The sequence below is a fragment of the Castor canadensis genome, chromosome 11 (assembly GCF_047511655.1).
Source record: "Castor canadensis chromosome 11, mCasCan1.hap1v2, whole genome shotgun sequence".
In the NCBI taxonomy this organism is placed as follows: domain Eukaryota; kingdom Metazoa; phylum Chordata; class Mammalia; order Rodentia; family Castoridae; genus Castor; species Castor canadensis.
Genome location: NC_133396.1, coordinates 123,583,096 through 123,604,380, shown reverse-complemented (window position 1 = coordinate 123,604,380; position 21,285 = coordinate 123,583,096). Strand labels below are relative to the sequence as shown.

General features: G+C 41.7%; 1 long non-coding RNA gene across 2 annotated transcripts in view; it reads right to left on the bottom strand.

Moving 5' to 3' along the window:
* The window catches only part of LOC141413952 (uncharacterized), an 83,520-nt gene that overhangs the window by 16,270 nt on the left and 45,965 nt on the right, over positions 1-21,285 (bottom strand). The window contains exons 4-6 of one of the 2 annotated variants that reach the window (XR_012439009.1): positions 20,865-20,981; positions 11,257-11,371; positions 9,632-11,134 (exon numbers count right to left, since the gene is read on the bottom strand). This is a non-coding gene — a long non-coding RNA (uncharacterized lncRNA). Of the gene's footprint in view, positions 1-9,631; positions 11,135-11,256; positions 11,372-20,864; positions 20,982-21,285 lie in introns of those variants that run through there. The other variant, XR_012439010.1, reaches the window with a different exon arrangement.

Sequence of the window (21,285 nt, the reverse complement as noted above, 5' to 3'; positions counted from 1 at the left end):
ACAGACAATAAATTCTACTTTTGATGGAAGAAAAACATTCCTTTGTCAGTAGTAAATTATTCCTCCCCTCCCCTCCACACAAGTCATAAATGCTATTCCCTTTTGTAGGTGTTTCTCCTGGGGCTGCATTCCACAGCAACCTTGTAGGTATCAAGTTCTGCTGTTCCTTTAAGGGTGCATCCATCCCAAAGACAGTTGCTGCTTCGAGCAAGAAGCTTTGTGAGCCCCACCTGCCAACTGCCCCCCAATCACTCGGCATCGTATTTTCCCAACTATTTTATATTTGATGACAGAATGTGCCAAAGGCCAAAAATGACAGCCAAGCCCACTTCTATTTCAGTTCCATTCCCCTCTCAGGTTTGGAATAACAAGACCTGAATAATTCTAGTCATAGGTTTTAGCCTCAGTCTCTAGACCTTCTACTTTCTAAAACATTCCTGGGACTGAAGCTCCCACTTTGACATTCATCTTTGAAGTTTATCACTAGTTTCAGGGAACTGGAATTCCCCCTTCCCCCCATACTTTTGAGTTTAGATTTCTGTAAGCCAAAAGACCTTGGCTGCTAAGAGTATCACAGGGCTCAATCTACTAGCTTCAGCATCTAACACAAAAAAACACCAAATACCTGGTCAGGTGTCAGCAGAGATTTAAATCCTCTGTGATAGCACCATCAGGAAGTCACTTACACCCTGTACAGAGCCAGAACCAGAGATAATGGACACAACCCCAGGCCTCTTGTACCCAAGTTCTGAATCACCTTGCATCTCTGGCTCCCCATTTCTTGCATCTTTTTATTCCCTTGGATTCATCAAAATCACAGAATACTGTAGCCAGAAGAGGTTTGTCCTGCCTAACTCACCCTGCACATCAGCTAGTTAGAAATAGTAGCAGTACTAACAGCAACAAGCACATGCAGCATTCCCTATGACCAGGCACTATGCGAAGGTTTTAAATAGAGTAGTTCATTTAATCTGCACCACCAGTCTGGAAGGTAGATTCTATTCTCATCATCCCCAGATTTTAGATAAGGAAACTGAGGCTCAAAGATGTTAAGTAACAGAGCCAGAACTCAAGTCAACTCATATGAGGCCATGGCCTTTTGTCTCTTAATTCACCATTCAATGTTTTTTTGTTTGTTTGTTTGTTTGTTTTTTGTAAAATGCCAGGCTAGTTCCCAGACCTCAAAAACTAATAGCAGCAGTCTGTACCCTTAAAACCTTCCTCTTGAGTCTGCTGGGCTCAAATAGAAAGTAAACAAAATAATCAGAGAGGAAGAAAAAAGAATCCATTTGATTTTGACTCAAAAACACTTTTTGACCTCCTGCCTTGTATGCTGGGTATTAAAAGAAAGTCAAAAATGGATTAAAAACAGGGTACTGCTTTCATGCAACTTAACATACAATAGAGAAAGATGGAAGAATGAGATAACTGCTATATATTAATACAAGTTATAGGAAAGGATTTTCATCTTTTAACTTTTTTGAGGTCTTGGCACAATACAAACATCAAACTGCATTGAAAAAAAAAAGACCTCCCATCACCAATGGTCCCTTCACCAACATCAACCATATGGTTAAGACCCTCAGCTGAGGCTCTAATTGCCAAGGGGAGGAAAAGGAAACTCGTAGTGGGTGATAACCCCATTAGTGCTTACAAGAATACTAGGAGGAAGCTATTATTAACCCCATTTTAAGGATAAGCCATCTGAGGTTCCAAAAGTTTCCCTAATTTGCCTCTGAAGTCACGATGCTGGCATACTGCAAATGCAGGATTTGAAACCCTGCCTGACCTCAAGTCAGTTGCATCTCCTAGCACACTGGGGTCCCTGACTCCACAACTCTATTCTCTGGACTCATCTTCTAACACAGCCCTCACCCATGAGGCCCATTGGGTGAGTGACTGATAATGACTTCTAAGCCATGCCAGCATCTCCTCCGGGCCTGGCCTAGCTGCTGTGCCATTCCAGAACAAATACACATTTGATCTACGAGGCTACTTTCTTGCCGTGAAAGGATGGGTCTCCCAAGTGACCTCTTCTGTGGTAGTTGGAGAGAAAGTGTGATAAAAAGCAAAAGCCATGTCCTTTGAAGATAATTTATACATTAGCCAATAGATGCGATAAAGTAGCTAGAAATCCAGCACAGGCTACAAACAACTCCACATTAAAGGCATCTGTGTTTAATAAAACTAATAAATCAAATGCTGTTAGGTGGCACCTCCTGGCTATGTTTTAGGCCTATAATTGGTGCACACGGATTATACAAGAATAAAAGGCTTCGAGTCAGCAGAGAGACCACTAACTTCTGATGAGCCCTCAAGTGTTTCTAGGATTCTCTACATGGCTTGTTTACAGTCTCAAACATAGAGTACCTTTCCTAGTAAAATGCCAGGCTACCAATATATACCCATACGTGGGGAGGATGCCCTCACTTCAGGGATTTGCAAAGACAGTGAAAAAGCCAGAGAGGAAAGGAAAAGAAAAAGAAAATAAGGAAAAACATTTTTCAGTGTATTAATTTGTAATGCATTCCATGTGTGCATTTCACATGCATTTTCTGATTTGCTTCTTAGAACAACCCTGTGAAATATGTGATATCATCCCCTTATTTTAGGGACAAAAACTTACGTCAGACAAATGACTTGTCCAATGGCAGAACTGGTTGACCAGAGAGCAAATGAAAGAAAAAGCTAAAGAAGTTTGGTATAAATCAGATGTGATGGTGCATGCCTATAAACCTGGCTACTTGGGAGATGGAGGCAGGAAGATCTCGAGTTCAAGGCCAACCTGGATAAAGTTAGAGAGACCTTATCTCAAAAAGAGGGGTGGCACCACCCAAGTAGTAGAACACTTGCCTATCATGTGCAAGTCCCTAAATTCAATTGAGAAAGAGGACGAGGAGGAGGAGAGGAAGATAGAGAATTCTACCTTCTATGTTGGTCTAGTCCTATAGAATTTAGGTTGCTCTATTTGCATTAGGTCAGGAGAGAACAAAGGTAACAGAGTAGAAGGAGGAATAGATAGATAGATAGATATTAGTCATATTAGTCATCTCTAAAGGCCATGGGACCAAAAGCCAGTGGTAGAAATTCCTTGCCTGGGTAAAACATAAACTTACCAGAGAGCTTGGTACAGTAATGCTGTAGAAAGAATATTTGATAAGGACCATGTTTAGGCACTGGCACTGGTAAGCAGCATGACTTTCAGCTATAACCTCTCTGACCTTCAATTTGCTTTGTAAACTGGAGATCGTAATAACTAATTTGAAGTATTTTGGGAAAGCAGTAAATGAAATGATGTATATAAAATGCTTGGTAAACACTAAAGTGCTATCAAGCATGGGGATGGTTATTATTCCACCTTTTCTGGAACTTTTATATATAATACAACCCAGAAACAGAGGAATGGACTAAATGACTTACTATGGCTTCGTTTTTACCATCACAAGTAGATTATTCAAAGCTTGGGAGTAAAGTCAAGCTGTTTCCAGGGATCATTAGCTTTATAGTTTTCAGAAAAACCTCAGCCTAAAGTAAAGATCTGTTCCTCCCTGCCCCAACTGAAAGATTTCAATGACTCGGTCAGCTGCCTCTTTAGCAGAGTCTGAGAGCTGGGGAACAGGTCAAGGTCAGCCTCCCCCTTCCAGGAAGGAGGACAATTAGGATGAGAAGTGAGAAGATCAAATTACTGAAAGCGGTTCATCATTTGGGGCTATAAGAAGAATCTGGCCTTTTGTCTCAGATGCTACTTCATGCCATGAGATTACAGGCCTCCCTTTCAAAGGCTAAATTAAGAGGGAAAAAAAAGACTGTGGCCTTAATTATTGTAACAGATTGATTAGTCAGAGACAGAAAGCTTGAGAACCCCTTCCTACTCTTCCCATAACTTACAGGATAAACACTAAATTCATGTTTTCATCAATATTGTAAATAGCTATCTCCTTTCATTAAATGAAAGAGAACATCAGTCTTTAATGATCAATAATATACAATCAGTTGAGATAACATCAGTCTTTAATAATCAATAATATACAGTCAGATTCATTCCTGTATGATGTCTTTAAGAAAGATTGTGCAAGCTGTTTGCTTACTTTCTGTTACTGTAACAAGTGCCTGAGATAATCAACTTGTAAAGAGGAAAGGTTTATTTTGGCTTACAGGTTTAGACGTTCCAATCATAACTGGTCAGGCCCATTGCTTTTAGACCTCTCGTGGGAAAAAGCACGAGCCCTGATGCCAACTGCTCACCACACGGTGTCCAGGAAACAAAAAAGACAGAAAGAGGAAGAGTCTGGGTCCTACAATCCCCTTCAAGAGCATGCTACCAATGACTGGAAGATTCCCACTAAGTCTCCACCACCACCCCATAGCACTAAGCCGAGAACCAGGCCTTTAGCACATGGGCCTTGTGGGCGTTTAAGATCCAAATTTCAGCAGTTAGCTTGGACCACACAGAAGAACTTCAGAGGATTTTCTTCTTACACAACTCCTAAGCATGTTGCAGGAGCCTACAAAGTTGGAAGTGGCAGACTAACTCAGCCAGTCTCTGGTAGTCCCTGTAGGGGGCCCACTGGGGCAGAACACTGTGCTGGGTAGGTGGTAGCAAATATCTACTTACCCCATCCTCCCCACTCAAGGAGATTACTGTCAGATGAGAAGACAGGGAGCTGTTTCATGCCACATTTGCCTGACCTCAGTACCACATGACCATGATAGATACTGAAAGTTATAAAACTTCAGAGGATGGAAAAATCACTCTGACATAGGAGTGATTAAAGGTCTGAAGAGGCCCACTGAAAAATTCATTGAGCCTCTGTTATCTTCTCAATATTTTGTGAGCTATGGGTAAGTGAACTGTTTGCATTATCATAAAGTCAATTAACATCTCAGTGTTTGAGGGAATTTTCCATTTGCTTCTTGGACATTTGACCCCAGTCTTAGCAACAAGAAATATCCATGTCTATAAAAGCATATTGTTCCTTGTAGCACTGGATTGTAAACTTGAACTCAACTGTCAAAACATAATACTGCAATCCTTTGCACTGTGAAATTATTTCTCTAATGTTTCCATGGTGGGCTATTTCATCTTTGTAGGATTTATACATAGGAATAATTTCTAAACAGAACTTATTAACCTCACTTTACACATGAAGTAACTGAGGTCCAGAAAAGTTGCTCAAGACAACACAAGAGCCCTGAACAGACACAGGCATAGGACCCAAGACCTTCCAGCCCTGCCCAAGCAGAAGATGAATCTGTCAGTAGTCATCTGATAGCAAGCTGGGAGGTCATGATTAATGGTTGTTTGTCAAGTGTTTACAGATCCTTGAAAGAAAAGGCACAATGAAAGTGCAACTATCAAGCTAATTAGGGCCAGAGGTCTTTTAAAGATGATACCTCAGTCAGAAACTCCCTTTCAAGGTTCTTCAACAGCAGGGATCTCCATAAAGCCAGGTTTTCCTAGGATGCAGAAATTGTAACCACTGTTTGACCATGATCTCTTGCTTGGAACCAAAGAAGGAATGATTTCAACAAACAGGGTCTTGGGCTGTAGGCTGAATATTTGCACTAATCCTGCTTACTTGAGATGAAACTAAGCTTTAATTCTCACTCAGACTGGCTACTCTGGACAGAGGAGATGATGTGGATAGAATCAATGCTGATTTCCAGGAGCGATGAGGCAAAGAAGGCAAGCAGTATTTGTCAAATGTCTATAGTGTGCCAAGCCATTTTGCATATCTCCTGACATTTAATATTTGCCATGCCCTGTGAAGCAGGGACAGATGTACTCTCCTAATGGATGAAGAGGCCTTAGAGAGTTACCATGTGTGCGCCACATGGAGGTGGTGAGGGGCAGGCTCCCAAGTATGCTGGACCAAAAGCCCACAGTTGTGCATTCTCAGTTCTAAACCAAGCCAGTTACTTAAATTAGGCTGAGAAAGAATAGACCACACGGAAGTCTTAGGTTGAAATTCACCTCCATTGTAGGTCTGGCTGTATGATGTTTGGAGCCCACTACAAATGGAAATGCAAGAACCTTTGTTAATAATTATTAAGAATTTTTGGGCCGTGATAGCAGAACATTAAAGAAAAGATGGTGATCTTTTTTCTTATCTCCCATCAGTGTCCACCCACACAGATTGTATGACCATGAAACTGAGGCTAAGCCAGAGTTCAAGGGAATGGATGAAAGTGAGAAGCCAAGAGTCTTGGAGTTAGGGACCAATCCTGAAATACAGACCCAGTAGTTAAAAAATAAATAAAACAAAACAAGACATGGCCCTGTGGTCCACAAGAGCCTAATCACACCGTGGGCCTATTCGTCACATATGTATGCAGGCATACACAAACACACACACACACACACACACACACACACACACACACACACATACACACACAGAGGTACATGCATCGCCTGGGGGAACACACAGATCAAGACTGATAAAAATTACATGGCAAGGCCCTGGGGGCAATTGTAATCCTTTTTCTAATCTCAGGAAGATTCAAAATAGCATGCCAGTGACATAGCGAATGAGAGAACATCACCCCTATTGCAGCTGTCACTTGTATCTGCAATCAGGTGAATTATAGAGATTAGCCACGTCCAAGAATTACTGCACTTTTTGCATGCTTCTGTGCGTGGCCCTTCTTAAGGTGGAATTGCTCGGGTTTGCATTCAGTGTCTGCAGAAAGCTTGGGAAGTTCCGTGCTGCCACCCAGTGTTCAGAACTCAGGCCCAGGAGAAGCTGCCAAAGGCCTGGTGCACCTCACTGGCTCTAAATGGGCTGGAGCCTTCCAGGGAGCTATAGAGATTCCTGCAAAGTTTTTCTGGTCTTCAAAGAAGCTATTTTAGAGGTTGCATTCCACATCATATCAAAGTTATTAAAATGCATCCACATCCCCCGCTAAATAAATTCACATGTAACTAGGAATTGAGTTGCTTCTGAGTTAGTTAACATGCTATGTTTTCTAGACATTTAGTTAAACAGTTATTCATTTTGATTTTGTAGTTTTCTTTTTGAATTACAGGTCCAATTATAGGTTTGTTTGTGTAAAAGAAGGCTCTGTAACATTTCCCTAAGTCAGAAGTATGGGCAAAACTCCTAGGCTCTCGACTCAGTGCTTTAGTAGTTAGGATGAAAGCAAAGGAAAACTGTGAGAGAAGAGAAAATACCAGAGAGGTTCGGATCTGTTCACCTTTGATTAATCAGTGTGTTGTCAAGTTCCATGCCCTTCATCCCCCAAGTCCCTCCTGGGGATGAAGTGAGAAGGGCATGGTGGGCAATTTTTAATTTCATGAGAAAATAAATACTAAAGCCCCTTGCACAGCTCCTGGAGGAGAGATATAACCTGAAAATATTATTCCCTGGATCCTTCTATCTGTATTTTGCCTCTGGTTAACAAGATCTACCAACTCCTTGGTATAAGACCTCAGAGGCAACCAGATGAAGAAACAACCAACTTAGTATAAACAAAGACAAATTGGACTGAGGAAAGAAGTGCCAGAATGATGCTGGAAGAAGCCATAGAGGACATTCCATCTGTTTCCCTGCTTTCTGACAGAACTAAAGTGGATCTATTTTGGCCAACTTGTTACTTATGAACTAATTTTTGCAATTCTATACACCTTCATGGATTTAGGATTTCTATAGTTTTAGGGCACAGGAGGATTTATTCTGCTAACTAGTCATCCTTCATTCTCTCTTTTAGTGTATATTCTTTCATTTTATCTTCAACCACACTGGTCTGGACTCTACTCAATTAACTGTTTGTGACCAAACTCTACTATGAGACAATATGACCCGATCTATAAATAAGGATGATGGAGTCACAAGATTTAAAGTTGGTGAAACCTTTATGAATAGAATCTAGCCCCAACAGAGCTAAAATCTGGCTTACAAGGCTGTTTCAAACTCTGTCCCAACACTAACGACTTGAGCAAGGAAATCATAACTTTCCGAGGCAGCCCACATTCTCGAGGTGGCAGGGAAGAATGCCTACAAGCAAGTCCTTCCTCCTGCCTTTAGGACTTTAAGCCAGGGTGAGTGAGTGATGCTATGTTTGGAGTCAGACATTTGTCCTCTCTACCACAGGGCAGCAGTGAAAGCCCTACACACCCTTGAGGGGGTCCCCACAGGGATCTGAAAACATTCCATGGGGAAATGGTGCACATAAAACCAATCCCACTTCAAACTCCTCCAGATGCCTGCAAGGATTCCAGACTTCTGTGAAAGAAGTTAAAGTTAATCTAAGGACTCTAGGGACATTGGAGCTTAGAAGTCAGTGGGAAACCCTTTTCCTGCATTTGTGTCAGGGCTTAGTCCTCTTCTGAGATCCTAGATATCTTATTTGTAGACCATCCCATAGCATTCTTAAGACATTTGAAATCAAGATCCTACCGAGGCCTTCATGTGCACCTCCAGCACACCAAGTGTAAACTACCACATCTATACCATGTAACTGGGAAAGTGTCCAAATGCCAGCAGCTCAGACCTGGGCTGAGCTTCTGAACTCTGAAAAGAAAAACTCCCTGAGTGGGAAGAAAAGGCCACACTAGCTTTAAACTCTATGCCAGCAGCAGGAGAAGAGAAGGAAATCAGCCCTGAGTTCTGCTCCAGAAAAAACATGTGCTTCAGAGAGCAGACAGAAGCTTCTGAAACTTATTCCACGAATTTGCCTATTTAAAACCATGTGATCGTGGGCTCGCCAGCTGCTGGGCTTGATGCTAAGTGCTGGGGACCGAGAGGTGAACACAGTCAACATGAATCTGTCTCATTCCAGAGTTTAAAGGGAAAGGAAACGGTTCAACAACTAAAAAACTTCTTGAAGCCAAGTTTAAGGGAGTAATGATTCTTCTTATGGAGATACCCCAGTCTCCTGGCAACCATACACCTTCTCCAACCTTAACTAATTTTGGCTTGATAAGGCTCCTCCCTAAACCAAAAGCTGTTCCTCTCCCCTCTTGTTACTCTTACCCCAAGCAAGCCCAACTGTGAGCAGCAGTTTTTGTTGTTTGCTGTTTGCTTGATATGGGGGGGACAAGATCTCCCCATGTAGCCCAGGCTAGCCTTGAACTCACAATCCTACTGCTTTAGACTTCTAAGTGCTGGGATTATAAGCAGATACCACTACACCTTGATCATGGACAGCAGTTTTGTGAGTCTGGGAAATGTGCTATTTGCTGTTGCTGTTTCTGCTGCAACAAATTACCACAAACTTAGAGGCTTCACACAACACAAATCTGATGTCTTACAGTTTTGAAAGCAAAAGTCTCATAAGGCTAAAAATCAAGGTGTCAGCAAGGATGTGTTCCCATTTGAGACTCGATGGGAGACTGGTGCCTTGCTTTTCTAGCTCCTAGAAGTTCCCTGTGTTTCTAAACTAGTGCCTCCTCCTCCACATTCAAAATCAGCAGCATAGCATCTTCAGATCTCTATGACTCTGACCCTCCTGCCTCCTTCGTCTAAGGACCACAGTGATTACATTGGGCTCACCCAGACAATTCAGAACCATCTCCACATCTCACAATCCTTGACCGTGTCTGCAAAGTCTTTTTTGCCACGTCATCTCACATAGTCACAGCTCTCAGGAATTGGGACATGGACATTTTGAGGGAGGGACCATTATTCTGACTACCACACATACCATTTCTTATGTCTTTTAGCATAAATAATCTTTGTTTATTATAGATTACATCAAACGGAAAAATTACAAAATACCAAAAAATGCTATTTTTTAAATTGCTATCTACTATCATCATCTTGAAAAAAAGAAGTGGTAATTTGACACAAAATGTTGACTTAATATTAAACTTTTTACAGCCAAATAAACTTATTTTATGGGAAAAGGATAAAAAAAAATACCAAAAGAATGATATTAGAAAATACAGACTATCACTGCTTTCAAAATACCTCATTTTGTTCTTTAAAAGAGAAAACCTGACTATTCCCTAATGCATTTTCCACTTTATAACATGGTCGTCCTTCCTCATAAACAGATACAATTCTATACACCAGGGTTTTACTGACTATGCTGTGTTCTATCCTGATACTGTGTTATAACTGTTGAACACCTAGGTTGTTTCCAGTGCATGAAAATAATGCTGTTACCGACATCCTTGTTCATGTACATTTGTATATTTGTCTGATATTTTCTGAGAGTGAGTTCCCAGAAATGTAATTGCTGGACCAATGGCAGTGATTATTTTTAAGTATTTAAATAAGCATGGCCCAGAGCCCTGTGGGAAGATTATACCAGTTCACAGTCTCCCTGCAGAGACAGACACTGCCATCCCACCTGCTCAGAACTCTGACCAGGACCAGCTGTCCATCCCTTACCAAACTGATAGCCTGAACTAAAATCCCATCATTGTTTTAATTCATAGTCTTTTGATAAACAATAAAATTGAGCATTTTACTATATTTGTTTTCTACTTATAATTCTTTCATTACTTGCCACCTTATCTCCTTTCTGTATTGAAGCGCTTCTATTTTCTTTAACAGGTTTCAATAAAAACTATATGTTAACTCTATGTCATATGTGACAACATTTGCAAATAATTTTTTTAATTTCAGTTACTGAGTTTTTGCTGCTCAGAGGTTCCAAAAACAATTGTGGTTAAATTGACTGATTTTTTATTTACAATGTCTGCCTCAGGTTTCATGCTTCATACCAAGGTCTCATGGTATCATGAATGTCAGTCACCATAATCTGTGGTAGGGGTACTTGTCCATCTATATTACTTGGCTAAAAAGCTCTGTTAATGCAGCTGCTGGAAACATAAAACTCAGCTCCCTGTGGGTTGACACCAGACTCCGCTAACAAGCACATGGTGTGGCTGTGTCCAAAACTTTGGCAGCCACATTTCTATTTGGGGTTATGAGGTCCTACTTCATTGTGCTTTTTAAATGGAATGAGAAGCCTTCAGAGAGAGAGAGAGAGAGAGGACCTCCCACCTCCTCCTGTGCCATTGAGATCTGTGACTCAGCTCCTGCTTCTCATGGTGGCACAGTTTAATTTAATTTCCCATGTCTCTTGTTTCCCCTGTTCTTTGGATCACTGAGGTGTGGACAGAGATTCTAGGCAATGGGGTCCAGGCCCATGGAGTTCTTGGCTCAGGCTGTACAGCAGTAACCTAAGGGCATGAGAAATTGGGGAGTGAGGGATATTAAAGTAGAACCTAGTGAAGTTACTGCCAAAGACCCCTGGCCCACTGCCCATTGCTCTGAGGAGGCATTTTCTTCCTTTTTACCTTACCTGAGGGGTAGCTGTGGATTCATTCAGAAAGTGCTGCTTGAAGAGTTTGGTTGGAATGCTAGGCTGGCCCAGTGAGGACTCTGCTTATCAGACAGGTTCATTGCACTTTGAACACCTAAAGATTTAGAGATGGAGCATTTGAGTCCCAGAACTTTTCCTTGAGTAGAGGTTGAAAAGCTTCCTTCCTCCCTGCTCTGCAAATAAAGGGGGAATTTGGGGAGTGAGGTAAATCCATTGCTAAGGGCATCTCTCATTAACATAAGAAAGGGGTCACACTCACCCTTTAGTTCCTTTACTCAACAAGCAGTCATTGAGGGTCCTTCTGCACCTTTGCTTATGGACTTTGAGCATGAGCTGATATCATTAGAATTATCTTCTGAAAGATGAACCTGTTGACTCTACACAGCACCTTATAGAGGTATCTGTTAACCAGTTAAGAAGGAAATGCAATTGTCTGTATTGAAAATAACAACCTTAACTCTGAGGTCAATAAAATTGACCTGAACTGCATCTTGATTGGATGAGAGAAAGGGGAAGGAGATGTCAAAGAGGACTTATTCTCAGTGACTGAGAGTATGGCAGGGCCATAAAAGGAAACAAACTTTTAGAAAAGCACTTTTTGATGCTATGATGGGTATGGCAGGAAGGAGAAGTTTGCAGTAGGAATTAGAAGAGGGGAATGGAGGCTAGAAAAAGGGTAACTGCCAAAGATAAGACTCTGGGGTTTATCTACATAAATCAAAGAATAGCTATCATATGAACGGATGAGATGTCCAAACAAATTTTGGAAAAAGAACCACTGACAAAACCTTAAGTAATATCTAAAATTTCGGGAGCAGGAAGAAAAAGCAAGACCTAGATAAAATAGTATCTTATGTGCAATATTCTCTGAGGTCCCCTTCATTTATTTAAACTACCAGCATTCTTCAAGATCTAATGCAAGAAACAATTATTAATAGCTTGAATTTATTGAGCATGTACTGGGTGTCAGGTATCATGCTAAGCTCTTTATTATTTCTTTTGCATAACCATATGATGTAGATACATTAATTAATACCCATTTAACAGATGAGGAATTACAGTTCAGGGAAGTTTAATGAATCTAAGCCAAGGTTTAACAATAATAAACAAATCCAGGTTATCTGCCTCCAAAAATCAAACTCTTAAGTTTCTTGTTGCTCTGTATATTAGTGGGTCCCTTGTATATGTACAGTAAGATGAAAATCTTATGGTTTGAAATTCTGTTATTTGAATTGAGGTTTTATTTGTATTTTTGTTTGTTTGTTTTTCAGTGCTAGAAATTAAACCCAAGGCCTTCTGCATGCTAGGCAATTGTTGTACCACTGAGCTCTATCACCAGCCCAAAGAGCACCCTATTTGGGAACTCTGCAATGGTTAATAGCAAATCTGGCCTCTATCTCGACAACATGGGTGCCTTTAGACTAATCGATTATTCTCTTGGGTCTTAGTTACTTCTTCAGAATGAGAAAACACTTACTTTACAGGATCGGTGTAATGATTAAATGAAGAAGCATGGGTAGAGTGCCAAGGTGCTGTTACTATCATCGTTTTGTTCTTGTTGACGTTGTTCGTACCCCCACCTTTCCTGAAAGCTCCTACCCCACCCCGTACTTATTTTAAATTTCTCCCTGTAACTTCAAATGTTCAAGAAGCATTCATTTGTTGTTCTTTATGTGCTATTCATCCCTAGAAAGGCAGCATTTTACAGGGGACTTAACGCTCAAGGAACATCAAAGGAGTTTGGATGCTTGAGAAGAGAAAATCTTGACCTGTGCAGACCTGGTTAGATAAACCATGCAGCTGGCTGGTGACATGGGTCTCAGCCCACATTCCTCTCCTCTTTCTGATCTAACAATGCCAAAGTCCTGATTTCTATTCCCAGTGGGGAAGAATGAGGAGTGACTTTCCTAGGTGTCAACTCCAAAAACAAGCAGCTAAGCACACATCTTCCCCACACCAAATAACTCCTCCACTGCCCTATGTGGTACAGATAAAGAGTCTGCTTTGACACACAGGGCTGTGTGTCCCAATTTACAGAGGAGGATCCAAGTCTGTGTCCACTGTTCCTCCTCACCTCCGCCCCCGCCCCCAAACACACACACACACACACACACACACACACACACACACACACACACTCTCCAGGGCAGGGCAGTGACTACACAGCTGGAGCCAAAGACACATGAGTTGGACTCTAAGTTTGGTGCTCTTTCTGCTCTGCCCTGTAAATGAAGCTGAAAGCCCTTAAGCACATCTATGTCCCAAGACCTCCCCCCTGGATGTTAGAATATTGGCTCCTGCCAAACCTCAGTCTCTGGTTCCACTTCCAAGAGGGGAAAACATATGGATGAATATTTTTTTGCCAAGTCTGATCAGAACTGTTTTCATAAAAATTGCGCATTACCTGCTACCCTTTCTTGATGACCTGGAGCACAGGCAGCTATCTTTCTTAAAGGAAATATTTTTTCACTCAGATCCAATTCCTGCCATTTCTCACCTGCTCAAACACCCTGATCACCAAAAGCAAAGATGATACATAGCAGAAATTATTATTTTGTTAGCAATTATATTTTATACATAATAATTTTGAGGTAATTTCTACCATAACCCATTGATAATTTTAAAACCTTCCTTACAAAGGTGGAGAAGGAATCGTCAGTAGGTTTTTTTCTATTTTAATTACTCACTGAATGAAATCTGAAAGTGTTTAATTATTAGATTTATGCCTCAAGATAAGTTCAATGATAATTACAGGATGTCTTTTTTATTCTAATTCCAAATAATGAAATCCCAAACACATTGGATCATTATGATTATAATTAGAATAAAGGTGTCTTATATTTGAAACCAAAGTTTGGCTTTTTGTTTAACTTTTCTTTGCACCTCATCAAAGGGGAATGCTTTGGAAAGAAATCTATTTCAATCTCTCTAATACTGCTTTAAAACAAAAAAAATTTTTAAGTTGTCTGCAGAAAGGCTTTTCCACTGCAATATTGGCAGAGAAAAGTGAACACTGATCTCTTGGCCTGCTTGAAGTTCCAAGGCATGCTGACTTTTCTATTGTCATTTGTCATCCTGGGGCACAGAGAGAACTCAGGAACCTGGCAGAAAAGTGAAAAAGCTATAACAAGAATATCAAGGCAAAGGAGGAAAAGGATCTGTGAAATAAGCCTTGTCCTCCTACCCTCAATCTGTGAGTCCATTTGGGGGTAACTTTTTTGGAACTTCATTCATCTAAGTGAATGATGATGGTTGGGGTTAGGTAGAGGCCTTAGAGGGAGCCATGAAGAGCCTAGACAATCTCACCATCCATAAAATGCAAACCTGCAACTAAGGCTTGGAAGAAACTTAACTCTTGGGGACTGGCAACAATAATTAATCAAGAAGAAATGTGCCTGTCCTTCCATTGTGCTGATGAGGCTGTTGGAAATACTAGCTAGTTATTAGCCTATTCTCCTGCAGATGCCTCTGCACGGGGCTTTGGGATTCAGGGAGTGGTAAGGGTGGTACTTTGGGATGTAAAGAGGAGTTCCAGGATGGTGGCACAGGAAGGAGAGGAGATACACATTTAAAAATAAATAAATAAACCATTCCACATGCCTGCACCCTGCTCATTGGAGGGCCCTTACTTATTGGAAAGCATTTGAAGGCTGGGGAGGTGAGAGTCTGGAAGGACAGAAGCAAAATAGCTATAAAGAGAAGGGCAGAGAACACTCATAATACTTGGAAAAATGTCACATGAAAACCTCAGCTGCTGCAGTGGTGCAGCCAGAGGGAAAGGAGTTCCAGACAATAGCTGAGGGAGCAAGTTGAATCTTGTGTTCATTCCTGTGGTTAAAACAAGTCTGTACGACCACAAGGAAAATTCCATTCTCCTCAGACCTTAACTCCCTGCTTACCTGAGCTGCAGACGCCCTTTGTTAAAAGGCCCCTTAAAGTCAGAACTGCAATGCACAAAGGCCCGGGGTCCCTCCTACCTTAACCTTTCTCTTATGCTTGCATCTTCACATCTTGAAAATTACCTCCTTTCCTTTGAGGGACCTGGTTACCACTTTGACTAAAGCACACAGAATAAAGCAGGTTCAAGAAAAGGACAAATCTCTTCAACACCTTTCCCGCCCTCCAACCACAGCCATATGGTTTTCCAAACTTTGAAAACTGTGGATGTCAAATAAAACTGTTCACCAATTCAGTGAATGCTTACTGAAAGCCTACTTGCTTCAGGCTCTTGACTAGGCATTGGTACAGGACAATCAAGAATAAGGTGCTGCAAAAAACTTCGAAGTCCCAAGGCACAAGAAATATAAGATTCATGTGTTGCTGATTACATGCAGACACAAGAAATATATAATGTGACCACTGGATGTGGCCTTTTCCTTTTCTTTGGAGTTCTCATGAGGCCAGCTGACAAGTGGGCTGCCTGCTGGAGTCAGTCCAGCCAAGTTTTGTTCTTCCTCAACACAATCCCTACATCTGCCTCTTTCCATCTTTCCCTTGAAAAAATTGAGTCACCTATCTCTGGTAACTCTTCTGGTGGAGGAAACTGATTGATAATTGTCCTGAGTCCAGAGGAAGAAGGAAAATGAATTTCCCTCCTTAAATAACACCTATGGCTCCTAAATGAGAGAGGCTTGATGAAGGCACTCAGGAGAGAGAGAATTAGCCCAGGGAGGCATGGAAGGTGTTGGGACTGATTGAACATGTGTCCCCAAAGAGAAAAAATCATATCAGTATTATAATGCTCTACAAAAGAAGCAGGTTTGGAAGACTGAGGCATTCAACAGAGATTATAACTCATTCACAGTCAAACCAAGAAAGATCTATGATATATTATGTCTTCTGTGGTCATCTACAAATACTTACTAGGCTTATGCTACCATATGTTTACTATACAAAGAGAGCTATAGGAATTAAAACCCTCTGGAGCTTACAGCAGTGGTGTGCTGGTCAATTTAACAACCAAATAAAGCTCTGCTACCTTGCTTTTGCCAGTTTCCATGGTACAAATACTCCACAAGAGATGATTTTAAGAGACCAACAAGAAGGACAACACTGAAAGAGGAGGTGGGAAGAAAAGTGCACAATCAGCTCTTGCTAGATGGTATGAGCGGTCTAAGAGACCAAGAGCTTGCTCATGGTATCTACACTGATCCAGACAAGCACAGGAGACACAGGCAGAATCTCCTGTTCATTTGGCAGATTGGCAACAGATGGAAAACTGTAACCAAGACTCAAAGAGGAGCATGTTTTAACATAGCAGGGAAAACGATTGCACAGCTAAGTAGAACACAGCATCTGACTGTATGGCCCCTTCTGGTTCCTCAGTAGCAAAGAGTGTGAAGAGTCTGCAAAGACTTTGAACATAACCAAAGTCAGTCTTGCACCCTGTTCCTTAAAGAAGGGGCAACTGAGGCATACAAAAGTGAAAGAATTTGAATAGTCTCTGCTTCAAACACAGCACTTTTATAAGTGGAAATTTTTCCTGCCATTGGGCTGAGGTATTAGGCAGGAACCCTCCAAATGAACTAGATAATTAAAAAAGAAAAACAATCTGAATTCACTGGGGTTCTCCAAGCAGCATAGAAGACAAGTGACATGGACAGCTGATGGAATGTGGATACCACCATCAGCACTTAGACTGTTATTCAGTGACCTGCCTTGGACACAAGCTTTCTGGTAGAACAGAAACAAACCCCTAAATCAGCCAGGCTCTGGCCATCGCAGTCTTTTAATCATTGGCAAGGAATAAGACCTGTCTAGGAAGGGGAAAAATACATTCTCACATGAAGAACCCCAGCAGTAATTTCCTGGGTGGGAGAATTGTTGCTGCATTTCTTGGGCAAATATAATGGGATAGCAGAGTCTTTGGTAGTGAGAGAGCTCCAGCTTCTTCCTGCTTGTAATTCATGATCCCTGAGACAATTATGAGCAATGAAAAGGCATAAGTCAAAAGAATATCAAGTAAAGCTAGATTTAGGAAAATAACACATTACATTTAAATATCCATATATATTTAATCCATGTTTAATAATGCAAGGAATGCATGAGGCAAGGCTCAGGCAGATTACACATTTATGTTAGTTACAGTGCAGCCTAGCCCTCTGAAGTTCCTTAGCCTTGGAGCCACAGGAATGAAAACTCTTAGAGGAATGGAGCATGTCATTGCAAACCTGGAGCAGTACAGAAATGCAAATGGAGGGATTGTGGAGGTCATCACAAAGTCAGGCTTGCTACAGAGGAGAGAACTGAGGGTGAACAGGAGATCTCCAAAGGTCAGGTTTGGGCACTGATTTCCTCCCTCTCCACCCTTGCAAGGCAGAGCTGGAGGTGGGAGTTGACCTGATGGAGGGGAAGAGCAATGAGAATTACTATCCCAGCTGTTAGTTTATCTCAGCTCCTTTCTCTTGCCCTTGAGCTTTAATTCTAGATCACCAGATGGAGAATGGCTGCCAGGGCCCCTGGGGAACCTCAGGACATGTCTCCAGAGGGCAATGCCCATGCTCCAAAGCCCTTGTTACCATCTGGAGCAGTGAACCAGGTGAGTGTACTCAAGGATGAAGGAGGACTGGCAAGCATGCCCAACCTTTAATGTAATCGGGTGCCTCCGAAGATAGATAGGGGATCAATGGGGACACAATGCAGTACGTGCCAAACAACATCTAGGGCCTGGAAAGAGACAATAAGAAGTGGGACTTTCCAAAATGCAGAGGTCTTCCTGTTTGATTTGATTTGATTTGACTTGACTATCACCCAATAGAAATATCATAAAGTCTAAAGCTTTTTGAGCTTGTCATGAGTCCTTTATTCCATTTGGGCAATTCATTCCTCAGACTATAGTCTCCCATTCTATATTCTAAGCCACTCCTACCCTCAACTAAGGCAGTCTCAGGAACAAAGTTGCAGAAGGAAGGCATCTTTGAGACAATCTAAGCCCACCTTCTGATTTTCCTGAGAAGAATACTGAAGCCCAGAGAAGCCAAGCAACTCCTCTAAGGTCACCCAATCAGCCAGCATGAAAGTTCAAGTTTCTCATTGCAAGGATCTTTCCCATACAATACTGCCTCCACTCTCAGGCCAAGTATCAATTTTGGTAGTCTCTAATAAGAGAAGGGCAAACATATTACATGCCAGACACTGTCTTAAGAGCTTGAATATATTATTATTTCCAAAAGATGAAACAGTAACCTTCTCAATACATGCTTACAACCAAAACGGAAGCTTGGCTATAATTCTGGCTCTGCCACTTTTCAACTGTATGCTACTAGGTTGTTCATGGTATTTCTCCAGGGGGTCCTTCTGCCACTGTCACCTATGGAGCCTCCCTACTTCATCCACTGAATCACAGAATGTATGCTAGTGTAGTCCAAAGCACACACAAAGAGATGAAGAAAATAAAACCCAGATCAGGGAAGTGCATTAAAGTGCTTCTCATCAATGCCTGGGGGAAGCAAAATTGTGCCGAAGTTCCAGACATGATTCATTCTATATTCTTGAGTAACTCATGAAAAACCCAAGGTCCCCATGGGTGCTCTGTAATTACTCAGCTTAATTCCATTCCCCATGAAACTCAATCCAACCCCAGTTCCAGGCTGTTCCAAGAAAAGCATTGCAAGGATCATCTCTCTAGTTTGTTTCAGGCTTCAAGAATTGACTCCCTCAAGATTCAAATGTTCTGCAGTCTCCCAGTCCCACCCAGGGCTCCTCCCTTGGAGGGAAAGCCAAATTATTGCTTAGTGTCTTTTTAGGTTAAGCACAACTTTGAGGAGCATGCTCATTCTAGCAGTTGGAACTTGGAAAAAAAAATGAGCTGTGACTCATCCTTCATTTTGAGCCAAGTATTTTGAATTTGCTCAGAGCAGGAAAATGTCCAGGGGGGTAGGATGGGCAGGGAGGGGAGTTCTGCACAGATGATGGCTAAGAACTATCCAACTCTGTTCCAAAAAGGCAAGTACAGGGGAGCCTCTCAGAGCATATGCTCCTGTTCTTGCTGTTTCACTGCCAGAAGCCCCTTAAATCATTGTAAAATGACTGTGTTCTACCTGCCTCCACCATGTATTATGGGGCATTAATAAATAATGGAAGGTTGTAGGACCAAAAGGCGGGAAAACCCAAAGGGAAGGTGATGGAGAGGCCTAATTTAACAAGTAAATGAAAGAAGCTATTAAATCAAAGTTAAATTATGCTGGCACCAGCAAGGGGAAAAAAAAGGACTTCCCACTGCAAAATGCTTTCAATAAAATATTGAAATTTCTGTCCAGGATGACAAGGCATCTTCCAATAATAAGGATAGGAGTCTGTAGTGCTGGGTCCCCTTAGATACTGAGCTTGGAGAAGGCCCTTGAAGATAGAAAGTTTCAAGGTGCTTCTCAGTACATAGCCTTCCAAAGACAGCTCTACACATTCACATTTTGATGCTCCATCTATGAACCAGCCAGTAGGCTCGATAGCAAATTCACCAGTTCCATGCTTATTTCTCCATTGTCTCCCTTTGGTACACTCAGGGGTTCCCACCTTAGACAAAGGGAAATTGAAGATTCCAAAGATGTGACTTACAAATAATCCTTTGACTCTATGTAGGTCCTTTATGTTTTTATACCTTTTCAAGTATCGTCCAACCCACTGATAGTTTGGCATTAGTACGTCTACCTCTTAGGTGGTGAGCTCTTTAGCAGGAAACAAGTATCTTGATCATCTTGTGTGCTCAGAATCCAGCAAACTGCACCTTTAATAAATACTGAATTGAATGAAAGAACGGCTGGATGGAGAGGCAGGTGAATGAATCAATACTTGTAGGTGAGAGGCTCAGAGAAGTGATGTGACTTAGAGTTGTAACCAACCCTGTGCTCTTTCAACACAACATGGAATCACTCTTCAAGATCACAAAGTAAACTAGATCAGAGCCAGTATATTGCATCCTGTAATTCCACGCAAGCAAAAACTAGGCTCGTTTTCCTCTGCTACGACTGTGTTTTTCACTGTGGCATAGACTGTTGTTCAGCATTTGAAGGAAGTCTCTGGAATCCCCTGGCAGAAGAGCCACACAGAAGCCAAGACACTTTACAATGAGGCTCACCCTTTCCTTGTTACCTGGGATGTTTGCTGTATACTTGGCAGAAAAACTTGCTTCCATTCAATTCCTCATATGAGCGAGGGCCCCAAGCCCCAGGGTGAGGGAGGGTGGGGGAGCACGTGTACCAGCACGCCAGGGGAATAAAGTCACAGCAGAGTAGATTTGTTTGGACAGGCAGGCTTAGCAGTCTGACAGGGCGTGCAAGACATCCACCCTATCCTGTACTGTAAGAAGGAACTAAGAAAACATTGGGTGATTGAAGGATAAGTTTATCCAGGTCCCTCAATGGTCAGGGGTCTGCTTGGAACATTTCAAGACAGTGGCCAGGCATTTGCATTTCTCTCTAGGAAGTAACAGCTCAAACAAACTAGGCTCGCTTAGAAGAATCTTTAGATCAGGAGAAAAGGTGAGGCATTCACTTAAAAGCTTGTTCTTACTTGCAGAAAGTATGGTATAGGAGGAAGAGACTCTGTACCCTGAGCTCTGGAATCACAGAGAAAAAGGCTTCACCACTTACCCATGTAGTTTTAAGCAAGTTCTGTAGCTGTTTGGACCTCACTTTCTTCTTTTAAACAAGAATATTGGAACCAACTGTATCAATTAGCATTAGCTTTAGCTACAAGTGACTAGAACCCTGAAACACAAAGAGACATAAATAAAATGTTAAAAAGAATAAGCTGCACACTGGCTACAAGTACTCATGAACCAGCATGATGGCCACACAAGTCACTTTTATCTGGTTGCTCCATCTTTCTCCAACACACTCTTATGTCACAGTGTCAAGTTGACTGCAGGTCAGGCATCATGGTATATGCCTGTAATCTCAGCTACTCAAGAGGCAGAGATCAGGAGGATTGTGGTTTGAGACCACCCCAGCAAAAAGTTAGTAAGACCACAATTCAACCAACAAGCTGGGTATGGTGGTGTGCGTCCATAAT